Source organism: Sturnira hondurensis, unplaced genomic scaffold (assembly GCF_014824575.4).
Source record: "Sturnira hondurensis isolate 20B ecotype Veracruz unplaced genomic scaffold, ASM1482457v3 Scaffold0005329, whole genome shotgun sequence".
Lineage (NCBI taxonomy): Eukaryota > Metazoa > Chordata > Mammalia > Chiroptera > Phyllostomidae > Sturnira > Sturnira hondurensis.
The window spans coordinates 4,629,386-4,655,689 of record NW_028077960.1 but is presented as its reverse complement, the minus strand read 5'-3'; the positions used below and the strand labels follow the sequence as shown (position 1 = coordinate 4,655,689).

The following is a 26,304-nucleotide window of genomic DNA, read 5'->3' as shown; positions in this document are numbered from 1 at the left end:
TGTAAGCAAGGTAAAGAGCAGAAGCTGGAGGAGCTACAGACGGTGAGGATAACAGAAGAGGGCTGTGCACATTCCCACTGCATCTCCATGAAGAAAATCGCAGTAATAAATGGTGCCATTCGGGAACACACAACTTCCAAATATCTTTCAGCTAAAAGCGACCCCTTTTCTTGTGGTCAGTAGGATGGTTACGAGTCCTTCCTTCGTGTCCATTCTTCCATCCTTCCTTCATGAGCCAGCTCTCCTGGCTGTCCTGACGAGGAGACCGCCCTGTGGCCGATGTGCACTGCTTTCAAAATTGCCTTCAACTCAGATGTTCTACTAATTAGTCTTCGCCCCTACAGTGTTTGTTCAGATGAGTTAAAAGAAAGAAAGCAGAGCAAAGATCTAGGGTGGAGTGATCACTGAGCATTCAGCAGCAGAACCAGACAGGTGGGTGGGTACCCAGAGGCTAACTGGGTTCCACCCAGAGGCCAGGAAGGAGGTTTCAAGAGCAGGGAGCTGGGGGCGGGGGCAGCTACTGTGGTCCCCCCACACTGCTGACAGCCTCCATCCATTCTCGCATAGACTTTTTCAAGTGAGTTGCTCTTACTCTGTGCCCTGTGAATTACACGCTCTGCCCATCCATGCCCATCCCACCTCCACGTGCACACTGCGGAGTTAATAATAGTACAGGTTCTCCAAGAAGGTAAAAGAACTATACTCAGAGAATTATAAGACACTGAAGAAACTGAAGAAGCTTCATATAAATGGAAGCATACACTGTGTTCATGGATAGGAAAAATTAACATCACTAAAATGTCCATATTACCCAAAGCAATCTATAGCTTCAACCCAATTCCTATAAAAATATCAATAACATATTTTAAAGATTTTATTTATTTTTAGAGAGAAGGAAAGGGAAGGAGAAAGAGAGGGAGAGAAACATAGACATGACAGAGTTACATTGATCAATTGCCCCTCATGTGCCCCCTACTGGGGACCTGGCCCGAAACCCAGATACGTGCCCTGAGTGGGGACCGAACTGGTGGCCTTTAGGTTCACAGGCCAGGACTCAGTCCACTGAGCCACACCAGCCAGGGCTACCAATAATATTTTATTTTTATTGATCTTGGGAAGAGAGAGAGGGAGTAGGGGGAGAGAGAGAAACATTGACCCATTGCTCCACCTGTTCATCCATTGATTGAATGCCCCTTGTATGTACCCTCACTGGGGATCAAACCCACAACCTGGGACAATGCTCTCACCAACTGAGCTACTCAACTAGGGCCCAATGGCATATTTCACAGAACTAGAACAAGAAATCCAAAAATGTATATGAAACCACAAAGACCAAATAGCCTCAGGAATACTGAGAAAGAAGAAACAAAAGTACGCACTACGTGATAGTCAAACTATACTGCAAGGCTGTAGTAATCAAAATGGAATAGTACTGGCATAAAAACAGGGATACAGCTCAATGGAATAGAACTGAGAGCCCAGAAACCAACCCATGTCTACATGGTCAATTAATATTTGACAAAGGAGGTTAGAACATGCGATGGGGTAAACACAGTCGATTAAACACATGGTGCTGGAAAAACGGGACAGATGTACACACAAAAATGAAACTAGATCACCTTCTTCCACCATATCCAAGAATAAACTCAAAATGGATTAAAACCTTAAATGTAAGACTCAAAACCATAAAACTCCTAGAAGAAAACAGATAGTAAAATCTCTGACATTTTTTGCCCTGGCTGGTATATGGCTCATTTGGTTGGAGACTCAACCTGTAGACCAAAAGGTGTTGAGGGTTCAATTCTTGGTAGGGGTGCATACCCAGGTTGTGGGTTCAATCCCTGGTTGCGGCTCATATGGGAAGCTACCAATCGGTGTCTGTCTGTCTGTCTGTCTCTTTCTCTTTCTCTCAAAGCAATGAAAACAATGTCCTTGGGCAAGGATAAAAAATGAGTAAATAAGTGTCACTAAAGTTGGAAAAACAACCTCCCACTACTCAATTTGACTGGCTTGAAAAAAATGAGTAAATAAAAAAATGTCTGACATTTCTCTTAGCAATTTTTTTCTGATATATCTTTTTGGGAAGGAACATAAAAAAATAAATAAATGGGATCACATCAAACTAAAGAGTTTTTGCTCAGCACAGGAAACCATCAACAAAACAAAAGACAACCTCCTGAATGAGATTTGTCAATGAAACACACAACAAGGGAATAATATCCAAAATTTATAAAGAACGCATACTGCTTAAAGTCAACAATCCAATTAAGAAATGGGCAGAGAACCTGAATAGACACCTCTTCAAAGAGGACATACAGATGGCCAATAGACATGAAAAAATACTTAATGTCACTAATCAGAGAAATACCACAATGAGATATCACCTCACACCTGTCAGAGTGGTTACCATCAACAAATCAACAAGCAAGTGTTGACAAGGACGTGGCGAAAAGGGAACCCTCGTGAACTGTTGATGGGAATGTGGATCGGTGCAGCCACTGTGGAAACAAGATAGAGCGTCCTCAAAAGATTAAAAGTAGACCTGTCTTATGACCCAGCAGTTCTACTTCCGGGTCTATATCCAAAGAAACCCCAAACCCTAATGGGAAAGTATATATGCACCCCTGTGTATATTGCGGTGTTATTTACAATGTATGGAAGCAAGCCAAGTGCCTATCAACAGATGATTACCTAAAGAAAAGGTGGTACATATATACAATGGAATATTACTTAGCCATAAAAAATAGAATCCTTTTCCTTCCAGTCAAGATAGTGGCCTAGGTAAACACAGCTCACCTCAGCGTGCAATCAAATCAAAATTGCAACTAAAGTACAGAACAATCATCACTGAGAACTGTCAGAAACTGAGTTGAATGGGAGTCTGGTATCTATGGATTTAAAGAAACCACATCATTCCACACTGAGCCACAGAGAAAGCAGGTGAGTGCCATATCTGAGACTCCAATAACATTGCTAAGACTGTTTGCCCCACCCTGGAGACTCCCTGAGACTCTGTTCCACCCAATGTATGGGCTGACCCAAGCTGCTTTTCCATAAGAGTGGCTAGTCTTGGCTTCTGCTTCACAACCTCCTAAATCTTCTCAAAAAAGCAACAGCTGATCTCAGTGAGCCCCGAGCCCCCATACCCTTTTCTAAGTGGTCCAGGCATGGCATTGGTAGCAGCCAGCCTGGATTCACAGTTTGGCTTTGCCTGGGAATCTCCATGACCAGCACAAATAGCAACAATCTCAGATTGCTTTAGAGCCCAGGCCAGGTGGCCCTGGGCAAAGACAGGTGGGGCTGACCTTGACCTGCACCACCCAGGAAACCCCAGAGCCTGCACACCCAGTGCACAGCTACAGACCGTATCAGAGCACCACCACCCTGCCCCCGTCCAGATGATCCTCCACAGAGGGTGCAGGCTGGCGATCAGTGGTCACAGCCAATCCCTGTAACTGACTGGCCTGGGTAAATCCTTCCCACTGACCTGACAACAGCAACCAATGCTCATCTACAAGAGGAGGGTGTACTCAGCCCACACAAAAGGCACACCTTGAGTACCCAGCTTGGGTGAAAGGGGAGGCTGTGCCATTGGACCATACAGGACACCTACTACATAGTAGGCCACAGTACATATTAGGCCACACTACCAAGACACAGAGTCAAAGCAGCTTTACCTAATACATAGAAACGAATACAAAGAGGCTGCCAGAAAGAGAAAGCAGCAAGAGAGAAGCACTTAGTTACCTACAGGGGAGTCCCCATAAGACTGTCAGCTGATTCCTCAAAAGAAACTTTGCAGGCTAGAAGGGATTGGTAAGAAATATTCAAAGTCATGAAAAGCAGGGACCTACAGCCAAGATTGCCCTACCCACCAAAAACATCATTTAGAATTGAAGGTAAAGAGCTTCCCAGAAGAAAAAACTAAAGAAGTTCATCATCATTGAACCACTATTATACAAAATTTGAAAAGAACTTATTTAAGAAAAAGAAGATCAAAACTATGAACAATAAATGGCAATAAATACATATCCATGAAGAATTGAATCTAAAAAACAAAGCAAGCAAGCAAGCAAGAAGAACAGAAACAGAATCATGGATACAGAGTGGGTTTTGATAGCTGCCAATGGCAGGAGGATGTGGGGGGGGANCAAAAACATCATTTAGAATTGAAGGTAAAGAGCTTCCCAGAAGAAAAAACTAAAGAAGTTCATCATCATTGAACCACTATTATACAAAATTTGAAAAGAACTTATTTAAGAAAAAGAAGATCAAAACTATGAACAATAAATGGCAATAAATACATATCCATGAACAATTGAATCTAAAAAACAAAGCAAGCAAGCAAGCAAGAAGAACAGAAACAGAATCATGGATACAGAGAGGGTTTTGATAGCTGCCAATGGCAGGAGGATGTGGGGGGGGGAAGGATGAAGAGGTGAAGGGATTAAGAAGTACAAATAGTTACAGAATAGCCAGGGGGGTGGAAGGTATAGTATAGGAAATGGAGTAGCCAAAGTATTTATTTATACACATGATCCATAGACCTGAACAATGGTGTGGGCATTGCCTGAGGGAGCAGGGGTTGTTGGGTGGAGGGGGGCAAAGCGGGGGAGTTGACATAGCTGTACTAACACAATCAATGAAATACAACTTAAAAAAAGAATGAAATCTTACCATTTGTGACAGCATGGATAGACCTTGAGGGTATTGTGCTCAGTGAAATAAGTCATAGAGAGAAAGACAAATTATATGATACCACTTATATATGGAATCTAAAGAACAAAAGAAACAAGTTAAATTAAACCAGACTCACAGATGCAGAGAGTACCAAGGAGAGAGAGACTGAGGGGCTGGGTGAATAAGGCGAAGGGACTAAGTACAAATTGGCAGTTACAAAACCATCACAGGGATGTAAACTACAGCACCGGAAACAGTCAATAATATTGTAATCACCGTATATGGTGCCGGGTCGGTATTGGAAATATCAGGGGGAACACTTTGCAAAGTATCTGGTTGTCTAACAACTATGCTGTACACCTGAAATGTTATTTGGCATTGACCAAGTAACAATGAAAGTAAACTAGAACTGAAAAAAATCAGGATTTCTCAAATCCATATTTATTTTTTCCATCAAAGCCACAAATACTATTATTGTCATGAGGGTAATGGAGCAGGGGGAGACCAGTATTTTGTATATTGAAGGGGTAGGAAAGGTTGGGGAAGTCCTCAGACGAGGTCCTTTTACCCCGCTGAGCCTGCTTGGAAGGCCGGACACCTGTGCAGAAGACACAGCAGGTGCCTGTTCTGCCCTCCAGCCTCGTTGGCTGGGGCGGGAACTCAGGTCACCTGCCCATACCTTCATTCCTTCTGCAAATACTTACTGAGCTTCTCATACCAAGAGGCTGGACCGGGGCCTGCCAAGATGGCAGGGGTGGGCAGCTAGCACCAGATGTCAGTTGGGGTGCTAGACTCATCAAGAAAGGGGAAACGCTAAGAAGGTAGGGGAGGAAGAGAGGCAATAAGTAGGGTACCCATAGATGGAGAGTCAAGCTGCTGCCCGCAGATCTCATGGACTTGGCCTCACAGGACACCGGGCCCACGCACTCTGCTCTGAATGCCTCCCCCAGGCACTCACTCCCACATTTATACCTCTAACCCTGCACCTCTGCCCTGCCATCTAGGCGTATCCATCATCAAAGTGAGCTCAGTCTCAGGCCCCAGCTCTGCTCCCTTCTGAGCATCCAGCATCCCTGAAAGGCTCAGTCCTCCACAGGGACCAGAGCCAGAGTCCTGCACTCATTCTGCACGCCACCGTTCAACCAAGCAATCCCCAAGGCCCTGAGAGCCTTACCACGACTTAACCCACAGTATCACCCACTTTCTCCATTCCTGCTGCCCCACGCAAGCCCAGGCCACCTTTGTCTCTTTCCTGGATACTTGGCAACAGCTTCCTAACGGAACCTGCCCCAGGCTTGTCCTTCCTTACCTGGCCCTCTGCTGCATGCGCACTGCCAAAGAGCCATCTGGGGCCCAGATCTGATCTGGCCCCTCTCCTGCTGACTTTCCTTCTTTAGCTCCCTCTCGCCTCCTCAGCTGGTCTTCCTGATTCTCGGCTGCCCTTTCCAGACTGCCCTGCAGCTCTGTTGAGCCCCTTTACTTCCTCACCACAGCAGCCCTTCACACCTCCATGTTCACTGTACCTGGAATTCCTTCCTATGCTTATCTACCTGGTCATCTTATAAGCTCCAGTTCAAAGGTCACCTCCTCTGGGAAGCCTTCCCTGGTTTCTCTACAGTAGAGATGTGGTCCCTTGTCCTCTGTGGTCCCTTGTCCCTTCTTTTATTCTGCTGCACCAGCACTTAGCACAATAGGCTGTGCTTGTCTTTTTATATCCATCCCCCCATCAACTATGGGCTCCCCCTGGGGGGGGGTGAAACACCCCTGATCCCTGGGACACAGCAGGCACCCAGTGTTTGCTAAATGAACGAGCGAAGGAGAGACAGAGAAAGGAGATGACGACACACCAAGAAGGAGCAGGGGACAAAAAAAGGCAAGGCGATCAGAATGAAGGGACAAAGAGAATGCCTGATGCCCAGTAGGAGAGGAAGGAGGGGCTGGACAGGAGCTGGTAGGTCACCCACGAATGGGCCCTTCCCTCTCGGAATCCTGGCCTGCAGGGTGGGTAGGCAGCCCTGGCCCAGCACAAGTAGGCACTCAATCCACGTGGTTGACTGATCCAAAGAGGCAGACAACATATAGAAAAGGATAAAGCAGCCCAGACAGGATGGGAGGGGCTGCTCAGGAAAGCGCAAGCTGGGCCCCTGCTGCCCCCACTGCACTGTTCCCTGGACTGTGGCTTGTCCAGGCAGCACTCCTCCCTCGACCCTGCCCCCTCGCCCCAGCCGAGTCCTTATAGCAGGCGGGCCTCCCTGCAGGACTCCCCCACATCTCCACAGAAGCAGTGCCGCAGCCAATGCTGAGGCAAAAAGCACGGCCAGGCCTCACTGCCTGACCCGGTGGTGCCTTCGTTGTCACAAGTGGGTCCCCTTCAGTGTCTCCTGCTCCAGGGAGAAGCCCACACTCTCCCTGGAACTTCTTGTGGACGTGGGAGATACCAGAGCATCCCCGTGGGTCTTGCCAGCTCTTCTCCAAGCCTGGGGACAGCTCCACCCTCTCCTGCAGCCGGGCAGGGACCTGTGCCTCTGGGAACTACAAGAAGAGACCTTCCCTTCCAAACAACAAAGCCACCTTAGCAGCAGGCACCTGAGATCACAAACCCGAGGACCAGGGAAACAGCCATCTAGGGACAGGGCGCTGGGTGGACATCTGTCCTGGAAGGACGGTTGACCACGGGGGCTCATTTGCTTCTTGGGGCCATTCTTTGAATGGAATCATATCTATGTGTTCTTTTATGTGGCTCCTTTTACTCAGCAATGCACTAGTGACACTCACCCAGTGTTCCATGTAGCTTTAAACTGTGAGTTTTCGCTAGTGTTTAGAATTCTGTTCTATGGACCTACTCCAATTGATTTATTCATTTCACTATTGATAGGTGCCAGGGTAGCTTCCATTTTTGCCTGTCCCAAAAGTGCTGGTGTGAACATTCCAGTCCTTGTCTTAGGGACACAAGGATTCATTTCTATGGGTGAACGCTGGGCATTGGAATTGCTGGGTCATAAAGCAGGTTCAGCCTCAGAAGGCTCTCGGGTGATGTCCAACTCACAGCCAGGGTTATGAAACCACTGGATGAATCTTGCCTCACTCCTATTCCTTTGTGTTTCTGGTCCCCGGGGTTAATCCTTCTACACGGCCTCTGGACCCAGGGCCCAGGGCCTTCACCTGCCCCTCTGGAGTTCCAGGAACATCCTTGGCAGGACAGGGAATCGCATTGTTAATAGAGATTTCCTCCATCCGTTACGGTCATAGAGCGCATTTACTAAGTTGTGCCAAGAAACAAGTAAGAAGGCCAGCAGCCTCCCCATGTGGCCAAAGCCAGCTCGGAGCCATGCTGTGACCTTCCGGAAGGGCCGAGGCCCGTGGCCCGACCTTTCCCAGAGGGACAGTGGAACTGCGGATAGAGTCTGGCTCATCACCAGTGCACCGAAACGTGAAGATAAAAGGTAATGTCCTCCTTCGGCAAAAAATAATTCTAACATTTCTAACACAGGAGCTGCACTTACACGCTTGCCCAGAAGCTGCCCCTCACTTTTTATTTTCTAAGCTGCTCTTTTATATCTAGGACAATTAGCTGCTTTGCCCTTTCTGCTGAGTAGAAAAGGGGGGGAATTCCGTAATGGAACTCCACGCTGAGTGTAAGGGGTGGGGCTCAGGGACTTGGGGCCACAGGGTGGATCCCAATCCAGCTGTCCGGCTTGGCAGCGCTGGCAAAGGACTCGGGGATGGGAGGCCCTCAGCACAGGCACAGGCATCCTTCTCAGGAGCTGACCCGAGAACACCTGGGCCAGGAAGGTGCCTGGTTTCCCTCCAGTACCTGTGGCATCTTTGAAATGAGGGAGATGCAGAGTGCCAGAGGCCCTGCTTCCCGACATCACGGTCTGTCCTGAAGGGCCCTGGCCACAGCCAGCAGAGCCGCAGGTGTGCTCTGGCCCCAAGCACAGCCCTCGCAAGCTGACCAGCAACCTCTTTAGAGCGATGAGAGGAGCAGTCCCATCCGATTCCCTTTCTGAGCCCTACGAGGTGTGCAGCCAGAGACAGCGAACAGGCAATGCTGGAGCAGAACCTCCGCGTGCCCCTGAGCCTGGGTCAGGGACGAGGGAAGTGGGCACAGAGAGGAGCAGGGGCCACGGGCCAAGCTTGCAGTCTGGGGACAGCAAAGACGGCCTTTGCTGCCCATTAACTTTGAGTTCTGCTTCCAGTGCCCCAGCACTTGCAGCCAGACAAGAAGCCCCACTCTCGGTGTGCCTGAAGACCACACACCAGGGCACACGCACACTGCCTCCTAGACACCACTTCCTTTTTCCTAGTGGAGAGCGGAGGCTTAGTGGGCTTCAGTGACTGTGCACACAGGCCTCGGAGGAGCCAGGACCCTGTGGAGGTGTGTCTGACACCCAAGCCTGGGTTACACCCACAAGACATCAGGGCCAGGAAGAGAAAGGACTCTCAGCACTCTCCAACGGAGTCAAACCCTTTTAGCTGAGGGAGCCCGAGAGAAGGGAGGTGACCGGATCTGGCGCTTGATCTCCTCTCCTCCTCGGTTCAGCTCTAGTGTCACAGGGAGACGGCGCCATCCCCATTGTACAAATGAGGAGACTGAGGCCTAGAGAGGCAAAGCATCTTGCTCCTGACGACATAACTGGAAAGTAGTGGAGCTTGAATAGAAACTCCAGTCTGGTCCTGCCTGGTGTGGCTCAGTGGATTGAGCGCGGGCCTGCGAACCACAGGATCGAAGTTCGATTCCCAGTCAGGGCACATGCCTGGGTTGCAGGCCAGTTCCCAGCAGGGGACTCACGAGAGGCAACCATACATTGATATTTCTCTCCTTCTCTCCTGCTCTTCCCCTCTAAAGATAAATAAATAAAATATTTTTTTAAAAAAAGAAACTCCAGTCTGGCTGAAAGTGCGTTCTCTTTCTAACACGGCACAGGGCTGGGGGATCGCGCGGGCCTCGGCCTTCTGCTGTCTCCTGCGGCTTTCCCGGCTGCGGGGCCAGGCCAAGGCTCTCCCCTAAAGCCCCAGTGCAGGGGGATTGGACGACACAGGAGGGGGGTCTCTCGTGCTGAGATGACTATGCAGGTGCCCTCTGGGGAGTGGGATTCCTTAGATCAGACCCTGTCCCCCTAGCTTTTATCTCTTCTATTCAGAGAACCATACAAACAGAGCTACTTGTTCAGGAGACATGGGCTGGCCCAGCTCCCTGGACGTAGCCAGATCCATCTAGAACAGGGACCCCTCTGGTGCTAACAAGAACTCCTTCTACCTGTGGGGCTCTCGGAAACCCTGGCTTCTCCATGCAGTAGGAGCTGGGAGGGCCAAGATCAAGGTTGGCTCCATCGCCCGCTCTCAGCAGCCAAGATACTGCCTGCTGCCCAGGTTGCCCTCAGATGCTTGGCTGACTGGACCAGCCCTGGTTAAAAGACCCCAATTCCCCTTTCCCTTGCTCCCTGGCTCCCTGGCCTCCCACCCGGCCTGAGCTCTCTCGGCACACCAGAAAGGCCTAGCTCCTCATGAAGATGAAATTCAGGAGCAAATGCTCAGGCTGATGCTGCCCCTGCACTTGGGAAGTGGGCTACCGAGGTGCCCCTCCCAGCTCTGCCTGGGCCCTGCTTCGATACCCTAACCCCTGCCCAAGGCGGAGGAGTCCTTCTTGTTCTCATCCCCCAGTCCCTCTCTTCCTTGAAGCCTGGCCGGCTTGTAACTGAAGGGAGACTAGATCTCTTCCTGCCTGTGCCCACACCCAGTCCACTCAGCTGCCTTCCTTTGCTGCATTGCTTGTTTACGTGGCTGTCTCCCCACTAGACTGTGTATTCATCTCTTGCCCCAGGACCTCATACGACTTCAGGCATATAGTAAGTGCTCAGTAACTGTTTACTGAGTAAATGAATGCTTCCCCCCGAAAAGCCGCTCTGTGTTTGTTCGGTGGTAGCAGTAGGGTTTTAGAACACAAACATAAAGCCCGGAGCAAGAGCAACCCACTCAAGTTTGCTTCTGGCTTCCCCCGACCCTCTGGGTGGCCCCCCGTCTCCTTCCTCTGACTTTGCTCCTCTTTGACCTGCCGATCTTCAGGGCTGCTGTGAGAATCCGAGAGATCACTGCCCAGTCCTGGGGAAGGGGTCAGTTCTCACAGCCTTACTCATTGAGCCTCACCCCAGCCAGCCCCACCGAGAGCTGAGTTGGTCCTGACTCCATCATGTCCCTCAGAGGTTGCATAGAGGTACAGCTCTCCGCGGAAAGTAGAGATTGAGGCACCACAAGGCCCCAAACTGCACCCACAAACTTCATATACATCCTGAACAACTGAGTCTTTCCCCTAGACTACAGGCAGGAAGAGCAGTGTGGAGCAGGGCCTTGTCCACGCCTGGGCCCCACTGAGTGACTGCCTCCCACACCTCTAGAGCCCAGAGGGCCTCTCACAGCACAGGCCCGGCCCCGCTCAGGACACCGCCCTCTCTTCTCCTCCCTCCACCAGACGTTTGAGGCCAGCGATTGCTGCCCCCTCCCTGGCCTGCAGAGTGAAAACAGTTCCCAGGGAGACGGGTAGGATGCTAAACAGCCGAAACGCTGAAACCCAGGAGCTTTGCCTATAGGAATATCCAGGATTTCCTAGGACGCCCAGGCCACATCATGAGCAGGCAGTTGGTTCTACAGAGAGAGATCTGCCTGTTCCCGAAGCAGCATCTCTTTGGGCTGGCTCCCCTGGACCTGGGCACAGACCACTTCTCCTTGGCAGGCCACTTGGGGCCTGGCCGTTCTCAGACAAGAAGCTGGTCATTCAGGTCTAAAAACAGACTTGCATTCATTAGGAAACAGAGCACCCCTGTGCTCCAGGGCCACCCTCGGGCAGACCTGTGATGGGAGGGCTCACAGACAGTCTCGGTGGCTCAGACACCCCCACTTGAGGCTGCCAGGCAGTGGGGCTACTCTTGGGACAAGTCAGCTCTGTCCATTCATGGTTACCATCCAGCACACGCCGCTCCACCTACCTCGCGCCCTTAAAATCATCCTGACCCTGTGGACCCACCAGGCTCTTCACGGGGCTCAGGCAGATGGGAGGGGTCTCAGGGCCTTGAAGAGCCTGAGTGTGGGGACAGGAAGACAGGAGGTGGGCCCGGAAGGGCCTCCCACTGCCGAGGGGCCTCGGGGAAGCTACTCTCTCCTTCTGGGCCACAGTTACTCGGGGAAAGTAAATGCCTAAGGGGAAAAACAAACCAGAGCCCAGCACTGGGTGCACTGCCGGTGGCCACTGGCCCTTTGTGGTCAGAAAAAGCCCTATCCTGCAAGAGACCAGCAGGAGCACAGTCCTCCAGGGCGGCCAGCCTCTCTGCCTTCCTCCCACAAACACCACCTGAAGGGCTGCTATTTGCTCAGCTCTGTGTAAGTGTTGCGTGCACTGAGAGGGACAGGGCAAGCTACTATCCCTGAAACACCTGGTGGGAGAGGCAGACATGAAACAAATATTTATACAAATCAACACAGAAGTACAGCTGCGGAATATATTCTATGAAGGAAGAGCACAGCGTCCTAGGAGGACCTCCACTGGGGAGTCCTCAGTCAGCCGTGGAGAGCTGGGAAGACTTCTTGAAGCAGCAGCTGCGTCTGAGCTGATAGCTGATGACCGCTAATCAGATGGGGCTGGGGGTTGCTGGAGAAATGACCCGTTGGAGACGGGTCATTGTACAGAGGTTGTGATGTGCAAAGGTCCTGTGGCCAGAGGTATGTGGCATTTATGAGGGACACAAACAGAGCCTTTGTGTCTGGACGGCGGAAATGAACAGCGAAGCGGTGAGCCATGAGGCCGGAGAGGTCGGCAGGGTTAAATCATGCAGGGTTCTGGCACCAGAAAGGGTTTTCATCATTCTCTTAAAAACAACAGGGAATCAATGAAGGGATTTAAACAAAGAAATACACCATCAACTCTGCACGTTAAAGAGATGACTCTGAGGGTTCGCTGCCGCAGCAGGCGTGCTGACGTTGGAACGGTACGGAGAAGATTAGCGTGGTCCCCACACAAGGATGACGTGCGTATTTGGGAAGCATTCCAGGGTTTTTGTTCTTAATCTTTTGCGATGTATTTTTTATCTTAGACATTTTATTTTTTTTATCTGTAAAAAAATCTTTAAAAAAAGATTTTTAAAGATTAAAAAAATCTTTAAAAAAATGTCATTAAAAAAATCTTTCATACACTGTTGGTGGGACTGCAAATTGGTGCAGCCAGTATGGAAGATGGTACGGAGGTTCTTCAAAAAAATTAAAAACAGAATTAGATGACCCAGAATTTCCATTTCTGGTCTCTACCTGAAGGAAATAAGAGATACTAATTCCAAGGGGCATATGTTCATCGCAGCATTGTTTACAAAAGCTGAGATTTGGAAGCAGTCTAAATGTTTATTGATGGGTGCATGCGTACATTAGATGACGTACAGACACACAATGGAATATTACTTGGCCATAAAAAGAATACTCTTGCATTTTTGACAACATGAATGGACCTTCAGAGGGTATTAGGCTAGGTCAAGTAAGTCAGACAGAGGAGGACGAATACCATACGACTTCACTTACATGGGGAATCTAAAAACCCAAGCAAGTGCACAAACAAAACAGACACGGACTCACAGATGCAGAGAGAAAGCCCGATGGTTGCCAGAGGGGAAGGGGTGAGGGGGAAGGGTGAAAAGGTGAAGGGGTGTTAAGAGGTACACATATCCAGCCATAATATAAATAAGTCACAGAGATACACTGCACAGAACAGAGAACATAACCAATAATACTATAATAACCTTGTATGGTATCAGATGGTTGCTAGGCTTACTGTGATCACTTTGTTAGGTAGGTAAGTGTGGAATAACTATACTATACACCTGAAACTAATATAATAGTGTATGTTAAATGTATTTAAATAATAAAAATTAAAAGAAATTAAAATTTAAAAAAGAGAGATGACCGCTACATAGATGTGCTTCACAGTAAATCAGAGGAGGTGGAGCAGAGGGGTAGAGGGTGAATATCGATGAACCGGGGACAACCTCGTGTTGGTGGTGATTGGACCTGGCTGACGACACGTCGGGGTCCACCCTACTACGGGCTCCTCTTCTGTATGTTTAAAATCTTCCATGTGGACAGATTGGTTAGGAGACTATATTCCAGCAGAGAAATAATGCCCCAGGCTTGGTGGCCGTGAAGATGGAGGGCCAGAGACGGATTCAGGATATATGTTTCCAAGTGGAACCAACTCACTTGGTGCTCAGTTAGATATGGGGTGTAAGGGAAAAAAAATCAAATGTGACTGTTGATTTCTGATTCAATCAAATATGACACTTCTCTGTATTGCTGAGACAAAAACGGGGGGGGGATGTTTTTATGTTAGAAACAAAACACCTTCGAAGGCAACAATGGTGAGTTCACTCTCGAACACGTGTGAGAAGCATTCAAGGGGAGGCGCCAGACCATATGTGGCTGAGAAGCTCAGGAGCAGGGTCTGGGCAGAGGGATTCCTTTCTGAGTCGCTGGCCCTTGGTGTTGCAGGAGCAGGAAGACGCCCCGGGGAGAGTGCGTCCGGAAGGAAGGGAAGCTACCAGCAGAGGTGCCAAGACCGAGTTGATGAGGGAAAAAACAGTTTTTCAGCAAATGCGCTGGGATACCTGGATAGGCACAGGAAAATTAATTCGGTTGGATCCTATCTCGCACAACACACAAAATAAAAAAAAAAAAATGTCAGAGCTAAAACTATTAAATTTGTAGAAGAAAACATAGATGTAAATCTTTGTGACCTTCGATTAGACAATGGTCTCTTAAGATACAACATCAAAACCACAAAAGAAACAGAAGAAAAAGTGGGTAAATTAAACTTCATCAAACTCAGAAGCTTGTGCCGCTGCTGCTGCTGCTGCCGCTGCCATCAAGAAAGTGAAAAGAAACCCCACCGACTGGCGAGAACAACTGCAAATCAAGTATCTAATAAGAGATTAGTATCCAGAATACACAAAGCACCCTCACAACCTGGAAGATAATTATGCTAAGTGAAGCAAGCCTGCCGCAGAAAGACAAACACGGTGGGGGCCCACTGACACCACGTCTCTAGAGAAGTCACACTCACAGACACAAAGTATAATGGTGGTTGCCAGGGGCAAGGGGAGGGGAACACGAGGAATTATTTAAAGGGTGTAGAGTTTCAGTTTTGCAAGATGAAAAGGTTCTGGAAATGGCATCCACAACAATATAAACCTACTCGGCACCACGGCAACCGCACCAGTGAACAGAGATGGTTAAGATGGTGGTTTTTACGTTACATGTTTTTCTTAATCACAATTTAAAACTTTTTTTTAAAAAAAGGGACCCTTCCAACTGAACAATAAAAAGACAAATAACTCAACTAAAATGGACAAATGTTTGAATAAACATTTTCCTAAAGAAGATATCAAAGACCAATTAGTACATGAAAAGATGCTCAACATCCTTAGTGATGGGGGAAATGCAAATCAAAACCAGGAGGAGCGACCGCTCCACACCCACTAGGAGACCGGGATCGATACCCCGGGCCTGGTGAGGGTCTGGAGAAACCGGAACCCTCAGACCCTGCTGGCGCGAGTGCTTTGGAAAACAGGTCAACGTTTCCTCAAATGGCTACACACAGGGTTCCCGTGTGGCCCTGCGGTTCCACTCCCAGGTCTGTACCCAAGAGGACTGAATACATGTCCACATAAAGTTCTATACAAGAATGCTCACAGCATTATAATGATTATTATCATGATAGCCCCAAAATGCAAACCCTGATATCCATCAACCAATGAATGGATCAATGACATGTGATATAGCCATAGAGTGGAATATTATTCAGCCATTAAAAACATGAAGTACTGATACCTGCTACAATATGAATGAACCTTAAAAACATTACACTAAGTGAAAGAAGCTAGTCACAAAATCACATATTTTGTGATTCCAGGTACAGGAAACACCCAGAATTAGCAAACACATAGGAAGAAACAATAGATTATTAACTGCCAGGGGCTGAGGGGGAGGGAAGCCCAGGAAGTGACAAGTGGACAAAGGGTGTCTTTCGGGGTGATGAAACAGTCCAGGACTTGGTGATAATGGTTGTACAACGTTGTGAATATACTAAAAGCCACTGCATTGTACATTCTAAAAGGGTGAATTTTATGGTATGTGAATTGTACAGTTGTCCTTCGTTATACACAATGGGGTTGGTTCTGGCACGCCCCTCCCCCCCCCNCCCCCCCCCCCCCCCCCCCCCCCCCGCAGTCCTGTGGATATCAAATACCAGGATGCTCAAGTCCCTTATACAATGGTGGTGTACTGGTTATGCCCTATCTCGCCATACAGGCTACAGCAGGGTTTGCCTACTATCATCACCTCACTCACGGGGATTCAGTGTGGAATTTTCTAGGACTCCCTCCCACCCCCAGATATTTCCGATCCCTGGTAGACTGAATCCAGGGATGCTGAACCTCCGGATGGAATCCACCGCCAACAGAGCCTGAGGAGGGGGCTAGGGAGAGAAGTCTGGGACCTCAAGAAGCGCAACACTCACAGGCTGTGTGGGGAAGAGGAGTCCCTCAAGGAGCTTAGGAGAGAGGGGCCCAAGAGGTAGAAGAAATATCAGGTGTACAGGCGGTTGTAAAATCCCAAGGAGTGTTTCAAAAGGGAGGAATGGGAAGGCAGTGCAGCTGCCGAGGGGCCCAGGACCAGGAGACCGAAAGGCCGTCATAATCTGGACTAGGCGCTAAAGGCCCGCCCCCCTGCCCGCTTCCCCACCGCGACTGCATCCCAGGGATGCACGGTGAGGCCAAGCCTGAGCACAGCTGAAAACTCGGGTCACCAGCTCAGCACCAGGGCAGCCCTGCATTTGGTTTTCCTCCCAGTGAAACCACGGCGACCCCTCCCCTGGGGCGGGAGGAGGAGAAGCCATGGTCTGTGCCCACCCCGATTCCCTGAGGGGCATTCCCTTTGGGGTCCGGAGGGAGAAGGCACTGTTCTTGCCCTCAGCCCCACTGCCCGGCCCACCCTTCCCCAGCCATCCGCCCTGCCCTAATCCACCCCCGGGCCGACTAGCCCTCAAACCACAAGTCCATTTTCTGCGCCAAGAGGGAAAGTGCATTTTCTGCGCCAAGGGCAGCCGCACCCAGAATTCCAGCGCGGCACTTCACCGGGCGCCCGAGATCCCTCCCGCTCCGCTGGGGAGGCTCGGGGCTTCTCAGGCATGAGAGTAAAAGCTAGGCAACCTGGGGGCGCCTAGGGCAGCCTGTAGGGGGTGCATCCGCTCACCGCTACCTCCTCGCCTCCCTGCCAAGGGAGGCCGCGCCCCATCCGGGAACCCCTCTTGGGTGGGTGCCCGGCACCAAACCTGGCAGCGGGCGGGACTTGAGGCGCCCCAAGCAGGCCCAGCTCCGCGCCCTGCAGTGGGCTCCAGCCAGCTCTGCTGCCCCAAGCAGCGCTCTGGCTATGGGTTCAGATTCCTGACCGACGACCTATACTAGTTTTAAAGAGCTTGCTGAGACATTTTCCTCCAGGAAGAACCCGATTGTCTAAATGATGAAACCCCCTAGGAATACCTGCTCTCGTCACCGTTGTTCAACATTGTTCTGGAGGTTCTAGCCTTTTCACAAGGTCAAGAAAAAGGAATGAAAGGTTTATATAGTAAAAAGACGCTTATTATTTGAAAGATGGTATGATAAACTACCTGGAAGACATATAATCAATCAATTGAAAAACCCTAAGAACTTGGTCCGGATAGTTTTATATTTGGGCACTGGGCTAGGCAAAGTTTTGATTGGAACAGAAGCATAATGAACTCTTATGGAGTTAATTATTACTTGGTACAAGGTCAATATAAAAATCAGTAGTTTCTCTGTAAACCTTCAATAAACAGTTGTAAAATATATTTTGGGGAATGACACATTTGAGGTAACCAAGAATAAACATTAAAAATGTAAAAAAATATGAGAAGAAAACCACAGACATTTAAAAATGACATAAAAGGAGACTTGAATAAATGGAGAGATAAACTCTGTTTTCAGTGGGAAGATTCAACATTTTAAAGAAGCAGATTTATCCCCAATATTTGTAATCCTCACCTGAGGACATGCTGACTGATTTTAGAGAGAGGGGAAGGCAGGGAGAGAGCGGGAGAGAAACGTCCACGTGAGAGACAAACATGCCTTTCCTAGGGGCCCCGACAGGGAACCAACCACAACCTCTGACCTTTCGGTTTGCTTTGCGGGAAGACGCCCCACCAACTGAGCCAGGCCTGCCAGGGCTCATTTATTCCAAATTAAATGCAAGAGCTACCAGATGTCAGAACAAAGGACAAAGCTAGGTCAACTAAAATAACACAGTATTCACTGATTTAGGAAACATCAATAAAGCCATAGCCCCGGCCAGCGTGGCTCACTTGGCTGGAGCTGAAGGGTTGCAGGGGGTTCCAGTCAGGGCACACACCTGGGCTGCGGGTTTGGTCCCCTTTCGGGTGCCTGTGATCCCTGGTACCATTCAGTGCTTGGGTGAGGATAAAAAAACTATATACATACATGTATAAAATAAGTCATGTATATAACATATATATTATATATGAAATTTATATATGTATAAATTATAAAGCAGGGAAGAGAGAATGTAAGTCCAGGATAAGATCAATAGGTATCTGAGAATTTAGTATATAATTAGGAAAATATTTCGAATAAGTAGGAAAAGATCCATGGTAATGGCTACTTCACATCATTCACAAAAATAAATTCCAGGTAGGGTAAATATCCAAATATTTTCTAACTCCATAAAAACACAAAACAAAATGGAGGACATTATTAACATACCAGGAAAGGTCTAAGCAAAATATAAAACCCAGAACACAGAAAAAAATTAATCCCACAAAAATTAAAAACCTTTGTACATCAAAATTTAAACTGATGAAGAATTGGTATTTTTTAACATATAATGAGCTCATGCAAGTCAATAAGAAAAAGGTAAACAATGTAATAGAAAAGCAAGTAAAGAATATAAACAGTCTAGTCACAAAAGAAGTCTCCGTACCTTGTTCGTAAACCTTTTAAAAAAATTACAGTGCTCAACACTACCAACAATGTGGAAATAAGCCTTCTTTATACCCAATGATGAGATTGAAAACTGAGTTAACCGTTCTGACATAAATCAAATGCCTTAAGAAATACAAATCTTTTGACTCAACAACTCCATTTCACAGAACTTGACATTAAAAAATAAATGGAGAAGTAGACAAATATGTATATTCATATGGTTACCAATTATGGGAAAAAAATGGAAATACCAAAGTAATATTTTATCAACATAGTGAATCCCTATGCAATTGACTCAAAGAATGGAGTATAGCTGTATGTGCTATTATGGAAAAAAGTCCAAAATGTGTTCTTTAGTGAAAAGGAGGTACAAATTAGTAAATAACATATAATCTATTGATAAGATTAAAAAATCTTTACTTAAGGATGTATATCAAATGACAGTGATTATATCTTAGAATTACGGGGTGATTTTCACTCTATAATTTTTGTTTTGTTTAAACTTATATAATAGGCATGCAATCCTAAAAACAGCAAAAAAAAATAAAGATACTTAAAAATAACATAAAATAAACAACATCTTTTTTACCTATTCAATTCCAAAGGCTTAAAAGTTTAATAGTATAGCCCTGGCTGGTGTAGCTCAGTGGATTGAGCACGGGCCTGTGAACCAAACAACCGAGGTTCGATTCCCAGTCAGGGCACATGCCTGGGTTGCAGGCCAGTTCCCAGCAGGGGACTCAGGAGAGGCAGCCACACATTGATATTTCTCTCCTTCTCTCCTTCCCTCCCCCTCTAAAGATTAAAAAAATAAAATAAAATAAAAAGTTTAGTAGTATTGACTGCTAGTCAACGTGCTCCTGAATGGGCGGCCTCACAGGCTACTGTGTGAGGGAAGTGTGAGAAGGGCGGGCACACTCTGCATGTGGAGGTCCCTCAGACTCATCCATTCCACGTCTGACAATTTATTTTTAGAAACTAATTGGACACAAATTTAAATGCATAAGGATGTTCACTGAAGCGTAGTTAGAAGAGAAAAAAACAATAGGGCATAAACAAATTATGGTTTATTCATAGGGTGAAAGGCTATGTAACTATTAAATATTTATGCAGTTATTTATTAAAACTTATTTATTAAAAAAAGTCTGTTAACATAGAAAGATAGCATTCTGTAACACTGGAAAAAGCATTATGTAGAACAGCATGCGTAATAAAATGTATATGGAAAGGATCCTCACCAAAGTTCTAACAATATTTTTCCCTCAGTTGGGATTGTAGTTGTTTTTTTATTTTTTTCTTTATACTTTTTCATATACTTTGCTTTAATTTTATGACTACAACAATCAAACTATTTTCATTTGGAGAAAAGAATTCAAAGGAAGAAGGAGAAGGATCCAGCAAGAAAAAAAACCCCAAACTAACACCTTGTCTGGGGCACAGCAATATTCACCAGCATGAACCTCTGAAGTTCCAAATTCTTAACACCCCATTCTTCTTACTTGGAAACCCTCAGAATCCAACAGGAAAAGAAACCTGATTTTAAAAATGAACTTTGCCAAATCCTCACATGTAATAAAAACTGCACAAAACTAAACACACACACACACACATACTAGTGCATGGAAAGCTGGTGAAATCTGAACAATGTCGATGCGTTACATCAATGTCAATTTTCTGGTTGTGCTAATTGTACTGTTGTCATGCAGGGTGTTACCACTGGGAGAAACTGGGTGAAATGTACATGGGATCTCTGTATTATTTTACACAATTGCATATGAGTCCACTATTATCTCCAAATGAAGAGTGTATTTTTATGGGCTGGGATGGGAGTAAAAGACAGAAAACTGTACTTGAACAACAATTACAATTTTAAAAAATGTTTTAGAAAACACCTTACCTAATTTTTTTAAAAAGTGTATTTTAAAAAAATGAACTTTGCACCTTGAAAAGGAAAACAGATGAAGCTCTTCTTAGAGCCAAGGCTTAATGATCAGAGTCCTGGTCTCAGATTCTCAAAGCCGGGGGCACTGCAGGGAACCTGACTTCTGGTGGCCAGACCATTACACAGCCTGACAACCTTTAGGTGGGCCAGACGTGACTGTAGACATGAAAAAAGGGGGCTTGGACCAGCAGTTGCTCAGCATTAATTTGTGGAGCAAGGATGTGTGACCAGGTCCTTCTGATGCCCAGGCTTTTCCTGTATTATACCACAATGACTACATCTGAGAATGAATAAAGGAAAAGGAAAAAGAACTTGTCCACTGTTATCCACATCAAGAAACTTGGTATAAGGAAATAAATATTTGAGTGGGTGGGGAAAAAAAGGTAGATTTGTAATTGGGCACCCATAATTTCAAAGTGTGTGCCTACATGTGACTATCACCCATCACGTATATCGCTGCAGCCCTGATTATTACAAAATTCTTTCCAACACCCAGATGGACTGCACTCTATCTACTGATCTTTCATCACGGAACAAATCTTTGTCATCATGTTCCTTCCTTAATAAAACTGGATCCCCACTGTTGCTGTGACCAGCGCAGAGTCTGGGCTGTGGCCGCTCAGAGCCTCTGTTCTCCTGGGTCTGATACTGGAAGACCCCACAGCCTAGTCTTCCCCAGTCCTCCTCCACTTTTATGCCCCATAGCTGACAGTCTAATAGACCCTAGAGGTCAGGCAAGGGGTCAGGGTGGGTCAGTGGACTCCTGAACTGGGCAAAACTGTTGTGTCTGAGCAAAGAGGCATGCTTCTGGAAAGAGAGAATTTCACTTGTGTTCGATTTTTAAGGTAGCCTATGACTCCCCAAATGATAGGAAATACCACTTCAATTTGACCAGCAACAAAATGAATTTAGACTATAAACTCCAAAACTGATTGCTGTAAAAAATAAGTATTCAGCTAGTAATAAATACCCTTGGTGCTTAGAGTATGGTCTCTAAATACCATTTCCTACTAAAAGGAACCTACACTCTTTGGAGAAATGGCTGATTTCCAGATTTGGGGTAGGAAATGCACAAATGAGCATGAAATATCTAATCACGCAAGGAAGCCGGCAAAGACTTGGTCGTGGCACAAGGACTCAGGAGCCTTTGAAAATGGCAGAAGCTGGGGCAATTTCCATGTCAGTAAGAATGATGTCTATGATGGACTGAGACACCTCAAATCTGTTTCAATCCATGAGGTTATAATAATTAAAAAATAGCTCATTGGTCACCTTTGGCAAGTACTAGGGACTCATTTCAGTATTTTGAAAAACTGTCAATAAAAGTAAAGAGTTAAATTTTGCCTTTCTGGTACTAGCTATACCTCAGGGGAGCCAAATAAAGAGGAAACATTTCTTTTTATGGATAGATTCAAGGTAATAAATGGTGAAAGAGTGACAGAATTAGAACAATACCATTTTACGGTCCCTAATGAATAATGGGTCTGAATGAAATAATCATCAATGGCTGCTAACATCATCCAAATAGAAACAGCCAGACGTGCTTCCTCAAGAGCTTAACACCTCTTGCATCTGAGCAACTTCTAGATCCAACTCTCTATTTATAAAAAATACAGGAGTCAGTCCTGGCTGGTGTGGCTCAGTGGATTGAGCACAGGCCTGCAAACCAGAGGATCATGGTTCAATTCCCAGTCAGGGCACATGCCTGGGTTGCAGGCCAGTTCCCAGCAGGGGATGCACGAGAGGCAACCATACACTGATATTTCTCTCCTTTTCTCCTTCCCTTCCCCTCTAAAGATGAATAAACAAAATCTTTAAAAAAATACAGGAGTCAGAGGAATATTTTAAACAAAACCAACAAACTGGGAAATAGTATAGGACAAATAATACTGTCTCTTCAACAAAGAAATTGTAACTTCAACAAAGAATTTGTAACAACAACAAAGAAATGGAAGGGGGACCTACAGCTTACAAAAAATGACAGAGAAATAGATATATAAGATTTGATGTGTCAACCAATGGTAAGACCTCATTGGTATCCTTATTAAAATAAATAAGTGGTACAAAAACATTTATGAGATGGTGGGGGAACTTTAAATGATAGCTAGATATGTGATGATTTTAGGAGTTACTGTTACTTTTTAGGTGTGAAAATGGTATTGTAGTTATAGTTTAAATAATATAAGCATTTTTCAACCTGTAATTAAGGAAGCCCTGTATGAATATCAATTCTGAGGTATTGTGACTAGGTTATTTTAAAACAAAATTTTGAGCAGTCCTTCAAAATTCCAAATTCAAAACTTATTTTAAAACAGCATTTTGTGTGACCCTGGTGGTTATGGGCAAGTTTCAAGTGACTTGATTAATGTTAAAGCATATCAGAAATATTTAAATTTTTTTCTATAGAAGAGGGAGAAAACCAGTCTTGCAGCCTGTCACAGTGGCGCACTCAGGCGGGCCATCCACACTGCTGCTCTGACCGTGAGTCAGACAAAATACAGGGACCCCAACAAAATGAAATGCCAGCAGGATTCTGACAATTATTTAATACCACGGTCATGGCATGTCAACACATTAGGAGGAAAAGCAATTCATGTTTGATTAGAACCAGTTCTTTACATGCTTTTTATTTCATATTTAAAAAAACCAGTGCCAGCCAAAAGCAAATGTCTATTTAAAAAATTAACAATGTGATTTTGTAGTGGATTTTAAACCTGAGGAAACACTGATTTAGGACAAGGACTTGGGTTAACCTTCACAAGTTGCTAAAACACTCCAGTCCTAAATTCCGAGCAAGCACCTCCAGACCAATAAAAAGGTGCAGTTGTGGTGGGGAGGGGGGCGGGGCACGTTTGCCCTGCGGGGGCTTAGCTTCCTCCTCCTGGCATCTGTGCGGTGACGGGCAGTCCCTCCTTGGGGAGGCCCGTCCTTCTGAATTACACAGAAAGCTCCATGCCCAGGGGCTTCTGCCCTCCCCCTTCTCCTTCTTTTCCTACCTTAGTAAACAGCTGCAGAATTAATCAAAGCTTCAACGGTTGGTGATAACAGGTGGTGACAGATCGACGCCCTGCAGCCCAGGTGAATAGTAGCATAGTGGCCAAGATGGACCTCACGCCAAAGAACGCTTTTCGCTTCTCAGAAAAAAGAAAAACAAATGATTTTTCTGGTGTCCAGATACAGGCACCAGACACTAAAGTGGAGAGCTGAACTGTTCTCAAATTCATGGCCTTTCTATAGGTAGTCATAGCAAAGAAGAAATGATGTGAAGAAATCAAATACCTTCAGAAATTGAGGAGAAACATGCTAGGTAGCAGAATCACTAAATGACGGCATGGGGGAGAGGTCTTTAGGGGGTCTACAGTCCAATCGCCTCACCGGTAGGTAGAGAGACACCCTTTACGCCCTCTCCCTGCCACTCTGAAAGTCTGTGCTCTGAAAGGAGCTGGACTTCAGAGCTAGCTGGAAGTGTACGTGGGGCAAAGCAGGCCCAGAGAGAAGTCTGCCTTGTCTTCAAGTTACAGCAAAATAGGAATAGCATTTGGCTGAGAACTCCTGATTCCCTGAACAAGGCTCTTCACATTGGTCTGATAAATATGGTATGTGGCATTCAAGGACCAAAGCCACGGCTTAACCAGGTTAAGGACTGGGAGGAACCACCAGAGCAGGTGGGCAGAAAAGCTGCAGGGAGGCTGGCTGCCATAAAGCCATAGTGAGTACTGCCCACCTCAACCTCAGGGGGCATCCTAGGTGGATGAATAGGCACACAGGTCTCTCTGGCCTGCATTAGGACTTTGAGGACTTGCCTAAGCTAATTTTTTTTTTTTTAAATTTGAAAGCAACTAGTAGCAACTAGTAACATCATGACATAGATAGGGCCTGGGCTTTCCCCTCTAGGATATTCAGAACGTTCTCTCAAAGGTAAATCAGGAAGGAGAGCTTTGACTTGTCTCCAGCAGAAACTCTCCTGGATGTTCAGTGCCAGCCTCTGTCAGCTGCACCCTGCAGACTGCCCATTTGCTCCAGAGATGCTCACTGCTTTACTGGCCCGGCCAAACTGCAGCCTCACATCTGAGTGTGTCTTCCAGTATGGACTGGACTGGACTCCAGCCAGTGTGATCAGAGGACTGTGGAGGGGGCATACTGACCCCCACCCCCACTGCAGAGAGGGAGGAACACACGCTATCCACCTCTCCTGGCAACTCCAGAAGATCTTTGCTCTGAAAAGAGCTGAACCTCAGAGCCAGCTGGAGGTGTACATGGCGCAAAGACATCACAGATGGTCAGGGTACTCTTTCTCTAGGAGCCAAATCCCTACAAACAATGGCCCCTTTAAACAATCACGGGGTAGGGGCAGCTGGGGAGGACCCCACCAGCCTCTTTGAGGACAGGACAGAGGGAGCCCTGCAGCATTCCCACAGCTCCAAATACCTGCGTGCTGTGGGCACAGGACTCATATCCATGCCTTCTGTCTCAGCGCTAGAGGACTAGGGTTTCCAGGCTGCCCTCCAGAGCTCAGACGGTGGTGCCTGGGACCCGAACAAGGGCAGGAACTCACAGCCTCATCCACTGGCTCTGTCTTCCCCCAAATAATCCCATCCCCCAAGGGGCAGAGGCCACAATTCTTAATATCATCTGAAAGACCACCTCCCCCCTACCCCTGCCTCCTTGGCCCTTCCCCCACTGCAAGAACTTTTCTTCCTCCCAGGGAGACTTTGGATCAGATCTCAAGGCTGAGAGACCCGCCGCAGCCCGCCCAAGCAGGATAGGCCCGACGCAGGGGTGCGGCCCAGTCATGCCAGTACAGCTCCAGTTTGCCTCCTGGGCATCCGCAGGGCACTACAATTGCACACCTGGCTGGGAAGGCAGACAGGCTGACACCCTCACCAAGGGGGCAGCGGGGAAGCACCAGCCTTTGAGTAGGGAGCAGTCAGGGCTGGGGGTCGACATGGCTGGGGAATGAGTGAATGAATGAGTGCATGTATGAATGAATAGCAATGATGGCAGAGAGTGGTGGTGGTGGGCTACGTGGAGAGTCCCAAAGAGGGTGCCCTCCGCCGCCCTGAGGTCCCTCACCCCCACCTCCCGATCCCTCTCGCTGAGCGCAGACAAGCCGGACAACGTGCGCCCCGGCATGAACACCCAGCAGCCCGCGAACGAAGCACCAGGGCGGGCGCGGGGCGGTTCTGGAGCCGAGCCTGCATTCTGGCGGCCAGGAAGTGCCTGCCCTCTGGGCAGAGAGCACCCAGGCACAGCGGCTCCCGCCCTGCCTCCCGCAGCAGCCTCGGGGGCCCCAGCCCGGGGTGAGGGTTGCAGCGCCTTACCTGCCGGCCTCTGCAGCCTCAGCCCTGCTCAGAGCGGTCGGTCATCGAGGTGCCTCCAGCAAGCGCCCTGAGGACCGAGTTGCCAGACCCGGCTGGCCCGACCCCCGCCTGCCAGAGGGCCTGCCTCCTCCCGCCCATTGGCTGCCATTACGGGACGAGCCCTGCCCACTGGCTGGTCCTTCCCCTCTCGACTCCAGCGCCGCACAGATCCTAGACTCCTTGGGTTTGTATCTCTCACCCTTCACAGAGAGGACCTTGGGTTGCCCCCACGTTCTTCCTCTTCAGCCCTCCCAGTTTCGGAGCTGGGTGCTCTCTG

The 26,304-nt window shown here is 47.5% G+C and overlaps 1 protein-coding gene and 1 non-coding gene across 7 annotated transcripts in view; one reads left to right on the top strand and one right to left on the bottom strand.

Annotated features, from left to right (window-relative positions):
• The window catches only part of GRAMD2A (GRAM domain containing 2A), a 35,799-nt gene extending 9,715 nt beyond the window's left edge, over positions 1-26,084 (bottom strand). For 5 of the 6 annotated variants that reach the window (XM_037047130.1, XM_037047127.1, XM_037047128.1 and 2 more), the window contains exons 1-2: positions 25,989-26,084; positions 23,664-23,798 (exon numbers count right to left, since the gene is read on the bottom strand). The gene's annotated coding sequence lies outside the window, so the exon portion shown is untranslated. The remainder of the gene's footprint in view (positions 1-23,663; positions 23,799-25,988) is intronic. The other variant, XM_037047129.1, reaches the window with a different exon arrangement.
• On the top strand, positions 12,626-12,728 carry LOC118987861 (U6 spliceosomal RNA). The gene has a single exon (XR_005066662.1). It is a non-coding gene; the product is annotated as a U6 spliceosomal RNA (small nuclear RNA).
• Positions 26,085-26,304: the final 220 nt, after the last annotated feature.